The following is a 10954-nucleotide window of genomic DNA, read 5'->3' as shown; positions in this document are numbered from 1 at the left end:
CTCCTCTGATTCAGTCAAGTATTGATTGATAGTCATAGCATTATTAAAGTTCACTTTGTTCTCAGTCAAAATTGTCAATCCTTCTATATTGAATAGTACATGTTGCTCCCAGTCAGATAGATCATATTACTATTAGTGGCAATTGTTTTCTTTTAAAATCTTTGTTTTCTGGTTATCTGTAAGTGTTTCCCTCTCTATTTTCTTATTCATACTTTCCCAAACTCTCTGAGTAAACTTTCCTGGGGAATATTCTGATGCTGTATTTACCTGAAAGGTTAATTTATTTATTTGTAATGAAAAGGTGTAATATATACAAATAAACTACTTAATCTATATATTATTTCAGTGAGTGCAAAATTAATCCAATCATGCATTACATAATCAATTTAAAAAGATTATATTATACCTGACTAACAAAGGTACTCCTTAAGTGTTTTATACATTTTGTAATATGATATATGGCCAGGTTTTTGAAGTGATTGCAATAATTAGGTCAGCTGATGGGTATGCATTTTATATTGCTTCTGCATATGATGGACATCCTTTTGAGTGGTTTTTGTTATGTGTACAATGACACTTTGGACACTTGACAATATATATGCTATAGGCAGCATTATAGTTTCCAATGCAAATTCAAGGTCTACATGTATATTTAATAGGTGTGACCTTTACTGTCTACCTTAAATCAATACAGTTGAACTGTTCTTTTTGGTATAAATTTACATATACAGCATGTGACCAAGTTTGTGATAAACATAAGTAATCTACATCACATAGTTATCTTCATTTTCATAATTTTGGCACATAAGAACCATTGGCAGTCTTGATAATATACTTTGTATTTGAATTATAAAATACAGTACAAATCAATAGTGTAAAATGTGAATCACTGTGACCTTCTTTTGCCTGTAAGCTGAGTTACTAACTGAGACTCTGAGAGTGTATATATAAGTTTGCATGATCTGACACCTTTTAGTTGCTGAGATATACCTTTGTTGTATATGAAATTGGATGTTTAATGTTACCAAAGTCAATGAAGTGGAAAATGTAGGTCAGTGACATATGTGTACAAGTTTACATGATCCTTCATTTTATAGTTGAGTCTACTAAATATATTGTCCAAAATGAAATGTTATAAATGCCTGCAAAACACCATTATTAGATTAAAAAGTGTCAAATGAAACCTCAAGTTTTTTCTCAAAGGTAACTACATGTAATCATCCTAAAATGTATGTATTTACCATTGACAGTCATCCTTCATTTTTCTGCATAACTGCTGTTAAAAACCAGCTGTTAAATGATTACCATGGGACCTACAATTGATAACAAATATAAAAAAAACTTAAATAAGTAAATTTATATTATATAGATTTATATTAAGTGAGAGTTTTAAATTACTTGTTATCAATGTTGGTTGTTCAATATCAAAATAATGAAAATAATGATAAAAAAAGCCATTTCTTTTAATAAAAAAACTATAAATCCACTCACATCGAAACTTAGAAAAAAAATCATATTCCATATAATAACAAGATCATTGCTAAGTATTGGCATCCTCTCACCATAGAAGACTGTTGCTTTCACATGGTTGTTTAGAATCTACAATGTCCACTTTCACCTTGACATTTGGGAATATCTTTTCTATTAATAAAGTTTAAGCCTAAATTCTTTAAATTTACCTGTATCACTTTCATAGTTTCAACCAGTACCAAACATTTGCCATTCTGCAACAAAAGTAGCTTCAACCTAATGAAAAAAAGTAGTAACAAAATTAACAAATATATCTAAATGAAAGTGCATGCAGTGTTCAAATACTATAGCTGAAACATATTACATTTAAAATTAACTGGAAACTCAGACGGTTAACAATGAAATTTGTAATAATAATATGTATAAAGGCTTTCAAAACCAAATAGGTTTCATTAAATTTGTTGAAATTATACATTAATATAGATTTAATTTAATAAATACAAATGTTACTAATTCTAGTTCAATATTTTTTGTTGAAACAAATTCTGACATGTTTTATACATAAAAGTCTTTAAGTATATATATAACAATGCTTTACCACAAAATTGATTTAAAAAAAATTACCCTAAACTTAAAATTATTTCCAAGATCTTTTAAATCATTTTTATGACTGCTTAAGTGCAAATATGAATATAATTATGGTCCTCATTATACTTTATATCCACTTAGGAAAATTATAAAAAAACAACTTTGAAATTATATGACTAAAGATTTAATTACCTTCCAATTATTCATTAAATTAACCATGTTTAAAACTGTTTCTTCTTTTGAATTTATTTACAGCATTCTTTTGCAACTGCAAATATTTTCTTTCCAGTTTCATTCTCCTTTTTCTTTTTAAGTATGGCTGATGAATTCACATAAAGTACATTCAATCCATTAAGGAAATTGTTGAAATGTGTGGCACAAATTCCTGCATGTATCATTCCTGAAAAATATGATATGAAATGTCATTCTGCACATCATGGCACATGTATTGGTTAATTAGATAAACTATAAACTATTTAGACTTAGTTCATAATTTTATTACAATTGATTTCTTCAATTTATATTTATATAATATGATTGTGAATTCATGTTTATCTATTTTCTTATAGATCACAGACTCATATTTATTTCTAATAATGTGGAATGAGGGTGGGTGCCCCCCCTCCTTCTTGATTTTCTTTTTTGCCTTCATGCATTATTCTGCATTCTACACATTATTCTAGGTGTTTTAAATGACTAAATATGTAAGGTATCAGACCACTTGGTCTCTGATCACTTGCAAAAGAAGACTTATTAAATATGAAAATTCTGATTATAAAATAAAGAAAACTAATATTTTAAGTTTGTAAAACATTATTTTTGTGAATGAATCATACTTTTTCAATTCTAATTTTATTTATGGTTATATAATTGCTACCAAATAAGTATTTACAAAAGAATCCTCCCCTTTTGGATGCAAAACTAAAAAGTCCCTTATGTATCTATAGATGTCTTTCTGTTCATTGCAAAAATGATAAATAACTTCCAGGGGCAAAATTCCAGAAAAATTACCAAGTCCAGCTTCATAAAAAATTTGAGCAGCACTTCCCCTCAAAATAAAGCTTTTTACCCTCAAACCACATAAACCCCAGACCATAATAGAGGGGAATTGAAGAAAGAAAAAGAGAGGTGTGGGGCAGGTTCATTTATTCAAGACATGAAACCATACACCTTCTCCACCCAGTAAAATTAAAACGTTTAAAGAGAAAAATGAACTCTTACCATGTACAGCTTTTGAATTGATAACAATTCACCAGTTCCATTTCTTTCCTCGTTTCAACACTGTTACACATGTATGATAAGCAGGTTACATTCACTGCAGCTACAACGATATGGTATGGACAAAAAGCTCCACGGCCTCCGCCTCGGCTCCTGGTCCAAGCCTTGACGGTCGTATTTCCGTTCACAGACAGTATCCGCAGGGGACAGTTTTATATCTTAACGAACTTATTCTGCACTAGGTGATCAACTGGAGCTATCCTTCGACCTTCTTTCCAGGTTTCGTCAAACGGAGAGTCACTGTCTGTGATCGGACGCCGAATTTCTCCAACTTCCAAAAACTTATATCATATGATCTTATAAGTTGAGAATCATTTAAGACTGTGTGAACTTTCAAGTTGAAGCTATTCATATTCTTTATTTTAAAAGAACGCATGCATTTATCCTTTCTGATAAACCTTCCTTTCTTCTGAGCGATGGGCTGTAACTTAGAAGTTGTTTACACACGTTGTCAACAGACGACATTGGAACTGTTACCGTGACCTAGATATACAGGCGATATATCCTAATTTTTTTTAACGGGAACCAGGTTTACATCAGTAAAACGTTGTTATCTCCCTTAGTGTCGGGAGCTACCTTAAGTAATGCCTAAACAAGGATAATTACTAGTAAACAAACATATGATTGGAATGTTCTCATGATTGGTATTTTCATGGCCTTATATTTTTTAATATTTTCCAGGAGAAAAGGGAGAACCAGGAAACAATGGAAACAAAGGTATGAAATCAACAGTTTTAAAAGCAAATTGTGTCTATTATTAAGTTGCATTTCATTATTCAAATAACTTTAGAGAATCAGACATATTTAAGAAATATCAAAACTAGAATACCTTAGCAATATCAACACCATGATCTTTGAATAAAATAAAAATCAGTATCTTTTAGCAATATGAAAACTAGGGTCTTTTTTAATAATAAAACTAAGATCTTTGAGCAATATCAAAAATAGGATAATTTAGTAAGACAAGAATAAAATCTGTAAGCAATATCAAAATGAAAATATTTTAGTTCTATCAAAATTATGTTATTCACTAATAAAAAAAACTAAACATTTGTTGGTTTTATGATTGCTATTGTCATGTCCTTGTAATTTCTATTTTTCTAGGTGGAAAAGGAGAAAAGGGTGACAAGGGAAACACTGGTATGTATTAACAGTTTTGTAATCAAGTTGTGTCCTTTTGTACAGTTTATTTTGTAAATGCAAATACGCGTTTTAAAAGTTGCAAGATTAATGGACAAACTACTTTGAGTTGCATTTAACTATACTGTTGACATTAGAGAATCAGGTATCTTTAAGCAATACCAAAACTAGAATACTTTCTCAATATCAAAACTAAGATTCTTCAGTAATATCAAAACTAGTAAACTTTAGCAATATCAAAACAATGATCTTTTAGCAATATCAAAACCATGATCTTATAGCAATATCAAAACAAATATATTATAGTAATATCAAAACAAGGATAGTTTAGTAATGCCTAAACAAGGATATTTACTTCAAAACAAACACATGATTGAATTGTTCTTATGATTGGTATTTTCATGGCCTGATATTTTTTTATATTTTCCAGGAGGAAAAGGAGAACCAGGAAACAATGGAAACAATGGTATAAAATCAACAGTTTTAAAAGCAAACTGTGTCTATTATTGACTTGCATTTCATTATTCAAATAAATTTAGAGAATCAGACATTTTTAAGCAATATCAAAACTAGAATACCTAAGCAATATCAAAACCATGATCTTTTAGCAATATCAAAACAAGAATTTTTTAGTAAAGTCAAAACTGGGATATTTTAGTAATGCCTAAACAAGGATATTTACCTCAAAACAAACACATGATTGAATTGTTCTTATGATTGGTATTTTCATAGCGTTATATTTTTTATATTTTCCAGGAGGAAAAGGAGAACCAGGAAACAATGGAAACAAAGGTATGAATTTACAGTTTTAATAGCAAACTGTGTCCATTTTTAAGTTGCATTTCATTATACAAATAACTTTAGAGAATCAGGAACTTTAAAAAATATCAACACTAGAACAACATAGCAATATCACAACAATGATCTTTTAGCAATATAATAACTAGTATCTTTTAGTAATATCAGAACTAGGATAGTTAAGTAATGCCTAAACAAGGATAATTACTAGTAAACAAACATATGATTGGAATGTTCTCATGATTGGTATTTTCATGGCCTTATATTTTTTAATATTTTCCAGGAGAAAAGGGAGAACCAGGAAACAATGGAAACAAAGGTATGAAATCAACAGTTTTAAAAGCAAATTGTGTCTATTATTAAGTTGCATTTCATTATTCAAATAACTTTAGAGAATCAGACATATTTAAGAAATATCAAAACTAGAATACCTTAGCAATATCAACACCATGATCTTTGAATAAAATAAAAATCAGTATCTTTTAGCAATATGAAAACTAGGGTCTTTTTTAATAATAAAACTAAGATCTTTGAGCAATATCAAAAATAGGATAATTTAGTAAGACAAGAATAAAATCTGTAAGCAATATCAAAATGAAAATATTTTAGTTCTATCAAAATTATGTTATTCACTAATAAAAAAAACTAAACATTTGTTGGTTTTATGATTGCTATTGTCATGTCCTTGTAATTTCTATTTTTCTAGGTGGAAAAGGAGAAAAGGGTGACAAGGGAAACACTGGTATGTATTAACAGTTTTGTAATCAAGTTGTGTCCTTTTGTACAGTTTATTTTGTAAATGCAAATACGCGTTTTAAAAGTTGCAAGATTAATGGACAAACTACTTTGAGTTGCATTTAACTATACTGTTGACATTAGAGAATCAGGTATCTTTAAGCAATACCAAAACTAGAATACTTTCTCAATATCAAAACTAAGATTCTTCAGTAATATCAAAACTAGTAAACTTTAGCAATATCAAAACAATGATCTTTTAGCAATATCAAAACCATGATCTTATAGCAATATCAAAACAAATATATTATAGTAATATCAAAACAAGGATAGTTTAGTAATGCCTAAACAAGGATATTTACTTCAAAACAAACACATGATTGAATTGTTCTTATGATTGGTATTTTCATGGCCTGATATTTTTTTATATTTTCCAGGAGGAAAAGGAGAACCAGGAAACAATGGAAACAATGGTATAAAATCAACAGTTTTAAAAGCAAACTGTGTCTATTATTGACTTGCATTTCATTATTCAAATAAATTTAGAGAATCAGACATTTTTAAGCAATATCAAAACTAGAATACCTTAGCAATATCAAAACCATGATCTTTGAATAAAAAAAAAATTAGTATCTTTTAGCAATATGAAAACTAGGGTCTTTTTATAATATTACATTTTGTAAAACTAAGATCTTTGAGCAATATCAAAAATAGGATAATTTAGTAAGACAAGAATAAAATCTATAAGCAATATCAAAATGAAAATTTTTAGTTATATCAAAATTATGTTATTCACTAATAAAAAAACTAAACATTTGTTTGTTTTATGATTGCTATTGTCATGTCCTTGTAATTTATATTTTTTCTAGGTGGAAAAGGAGAAAAGGGTGACAAGGGAAACACTGGTATGTATTAACAGTTTTGTAATCAAGTTGTGTCCTTTTGAACAGTTTATTTTGTAAATGCAAATACGCGTTTTAAAAGTTGCAAGATTAAAGGACAAACTACTTTGAGTTGCATTTAACTATACTGATGACATTAGAGAATCAGGTATCTTTAAGCAATACCAAAACTAGAATACTTTCTCAATATCATAACTAAGATTCTTCAGTAATATCAAAACTAGTAAACTTTAGCAATATCAAAACAATGATCTTTTAGCAATATCAAAACCATGATCTTATAGCAATATCAAAACAAATATATTATAGTAATATCAAAACTAGGATAGTTTAGTAATGCCTAAACAAGGATATTTACTTCAAAACAAACACATGATTGAATTGTTCTTATGATTGGTATTTTCAAGACCCTATATTTTTTTATATTTTCCAGGAGGAAAAGGAGAACCAGGAAACAATGGAAACAATGGTAAAAAATCAACAGTTTTAAAAGCAAACTGTGTCTATTATTAACTTGCATTTCATTATTCAAATAAATTTAGAGAATCAGACATTTTTAAGCAATATCAAAACTAAAATACCTTAGCAATATCAAAACCATGATCTTTGAATAAAATAAAAATTAGTATCTTTTAGCAATATGAACACTAGGGTCTTTTTATAATATTAACACTTAGATCTTTGAGCAATATCAAAAATAGGATAAGTTAGTAAGACAAGAATAAAATCTGTAAGCAATATCAAAATGAAAATTTTTAGTTATATCAAAATTATGTTATTCACTAATAAAAAAACTAAACATTTGTTGGTTTTATGATTGCTTTTGTCATGTTCTTGTAATTTTTATTTTTTCTAGGTGGAAAAGGAGAAAAGGGTGACAAGGGGAACACTGGTATGTATTAACAGTTTTGTAATCAAGTTGTGTCCTTTTGTACAGTTTATTTTGTAAATGAAAATACGCCTTTTAAAAATTGCAAGATTAATGGACAAATTACTTTGAGTTGCATTTAATTATACTGATGACATTAGAGAATCAGGTATCTTTAAGCAATACCAAAACTAGAATACTTTCTCAATATAAAAACCAAGATTCTTCAGTAATATCAAAACTAGTAAATAGTTATCAAAAGTACCAGGATTATAATTTTATACGCCAGACGCGCGTTTCGTCTACATAAGACTCATCAGTGACGCTCAGATCAAAATAGTTAAAAAGCCAAACAAATACAAGTTGAAGAGCATTGAGGAACCCAAAATTCCAAAAAGTTGTGCCAAATACGGCTAGTAAACTTTAGCAATATCAAAACAATGATCTTTTAGCAATGTCAAAACCAGGATCTTATAGCAATATCAAAACAAATATAATATAGTAATATCAAAACTAGGATAGTTTAGAAATGCCTAATCAAGGATATATACTAGTAAACAAACACATGATTGAATTGTTCTGATGATTGGTATTTTCATGGCCTTATATTTTTTTATATTTTCCAGGAGGAAAAGGAGAACCAGGAAACAATGGAAACAATGGTATACAATCAACAGTTTTAAAAGCAAACTGTGTCTATTATTAACTTGCATTTCATTATTCAAATAAATTTAGAGAATCAGACATTTTTAAGCAATATCAAAACTAAAATGCCTTAGCAATATCAACACCATGATCTTTTAGCAATATCAAAAGAAGATTTTTTTAGTAAAGTCAAAACTAGGATATTTTAGTAATGCCTAAACAAGGATATTTACCTCAAAACAAACACATGATTGAATTGTTCTTAAGATTGGTATTTTCATAGCGTTATATTTTTTATATTTTCCAGGAGGAAAAGGAGAACCAGGAAACAATGGAAACAAAGGTATGAAATTTACAGTTTTAATAGCAAACTGTGTCCATTTTTAAGTTGCATTTCATTATACAAATAACTTTAGAGAATCAGGAACTTTAAAAAATATCAACACTAGAACAAAATAGCAATATCACAACAATGATCTTTTAGCAATATAATAACTAGAATCTTTTAGTAATATCAGAACTAGGATAGTTAAGTAATGCCTAAACAAGGATAATTACTAGTAAACAAACATATGATTGGAATGTTCTTATGATTGGTATTTTCATGGCCTTATATTTTTTAATATTTTCCAGGAGAAAAGGGAGAACCAGGAAACAATGGAAACAAAGGTATGAAATCAACAGTTTTAAAAGCAAATTGTGTCTATTATTAAGTTGCATTTCATTATTCAAATAACTTTAGAGAATCAGACATATTTAAGCAATATCAAAACTAGAATACCTTAGCAATATCAACACCATGATCTTTGAATAAAATAAAAATCAGTATCTTTTAGCAATATGAAAACTAGGGTCTTTTTTAATATTAAAACTAAGATCTTTGAGCAATATCAAAAATAGGATAATTTAGTAAGACAAGAATAAAATCTGTAAGCAATATCAAAATGAAAATATTTTAGTTCTATCAAAATTATGTTATTCACTAATAAAAAAAAACTAAACATTTGTTGGTTTTATGATTGCTATTGTCATGTCCTTGTAATTTCTATTTTTCTAGGTGGAAAAGGAGAAAAGGGTGACAAGGGAAACACTGGTATGTATTAACAGTTTTGTAATCAAGTTGTGTCCTTTTGTACAGTTTATTTTGTAAATGCAAATACGCGTTTTAAAAGTTGCAAGATTAATGGACAAACTACTTTGAGTTGCATTTAACTATACTGTTGACATTAGAGAATCAGGTATCTTTAAGCAATACCAAAACTAGAATACTTTCTCAATATCAAAACTAAGATTCTTCAGTAATATCAAAACTAGTAAACTTTAGCAATATCAAAACAATGATCTTTTAGCAATATCAAAACCATGATCTTATAGCAATATCAAACCAAATATATTATAGTAATATCAAAACTAGGATAGTTTAGTAATGCCTAAACAAGGATATTTACTTCAAAACAAACACATGATTGAATTGTTCTTATGATTGGTATTTTCATGGCCTTATATTTTTTTATATTTTCCAGGAGGAAAATAAGAACCAGGAAACAATGGAAACAATGGTATAAAATCAACAGTTTTAAAAGCAAACTGTGTCTATTATTTACTTGCATTTCATTATTCAAATAAATTTAGAGAATCAGACATTTTTAAGCAATATCAAAACTAGAATACCTTAGCAATATCAAAACCATCATCTTTGAATAAAATAAAAATTAGTATCTTTTAGCAATATGAAAACTAGGGTCTTTTTATAATATTAAAACTAAGATCTTTGAGCAATATCAAAAATAGGATAATTTAGTAAGACAAGAATAAAATCTGTAAGCAATATCAAAATGAAAATTTTTAGTTATATCAAAATTATGTTATTCACTAATAAAAAAACTAAACATTTGTTTGTTTTATTATTGCTATTGTCATGTCCTTGTAATTTCTATTTTTTCTAGGTGGAAAAGGAGAAAAGGGTGACAAGGGAAACTCTGGTATGTATTAACAGTTTTGTAATCAAGTTGTGTCCTTTTGTACAGTTTATTTTGTAAATGCAAATTCGCGTTTTAAAAGTTGCAAGATTAAAGGACAAACTACTTTGAGTTGCATTTAACTATACTGATGACATTAGAGAATCAGGTATCTTTAAGCAATACCAAAACTAGAATACTTTCTCAATATCAAAACTAAGATTCTTCAGTAATATCAAAACTAGTAAACTTTAGCAATATCAAAACAATGATCTTTTAGCAATATCAAAACCATGATCTTATAGCAATATCAAAACAAATATATTATAGTAATATCAAAACTAGGATAGTTAAGTAATGCCTAAACAAGGATATTTACTTCAAAACAAACACATGATTGAATTGTTCTTATGATTGGTATTTTCATGGCCTTATATTTTTTTATATTTTCCAGGGGGAAAAGGAGAACCAGGAAACAATGGAAACAATGGTATACAATCAACAGTTTTAAAAGCAAACTGTGTCTATTATTAACTTGCATTTCATTATTCAAATAAATTTAGAGAATCAGA

The 10954-nt window shown here is 28.0% G+C and overlaps 1 long non-coding RNA gene across 1 annotated transcript; it reads right to left on the bottom strand.

Annotated features, from left to right (window-relative positions):
- On the bottom strand, positions 1-3850 carry LOC134696924 (uncharacterized). Its single transcript, XR_010103037.1, has 5 exons — positions 3280-3850; positions 2251-2458; positions 1680-1746; positions 1242-1313; positions 1-267 (listed from the first exon to the last, which is right to left on the bottom strand). It is a non-coding gene; the product is annotated as an uncharacterized LOC134696924 (long non-coding RNA).
- Between the last annotated feature and the right edge of the window lie 7104 nt (positions 3851-10954).

Source organism: Mytilus trossulus, chromosome 14, assembly GCF_036588685.1.
Source record: "Mytilus trossulus isolate FHL-02 chromosome 14, PNRI_Mtr1.1.1.hap1, whole genome shotgun sequence".
NCBI classification, from domain to species: domain Eukaryota; kingdom Metazoa; phylum Mollusca; class Bivalvia; order Mytilida; family Mytilidae; genus Mytilus; species Mytilus trossulus.
This window is presented reverse-complemented; position numbering and strand designations above follow the sequence as displayed.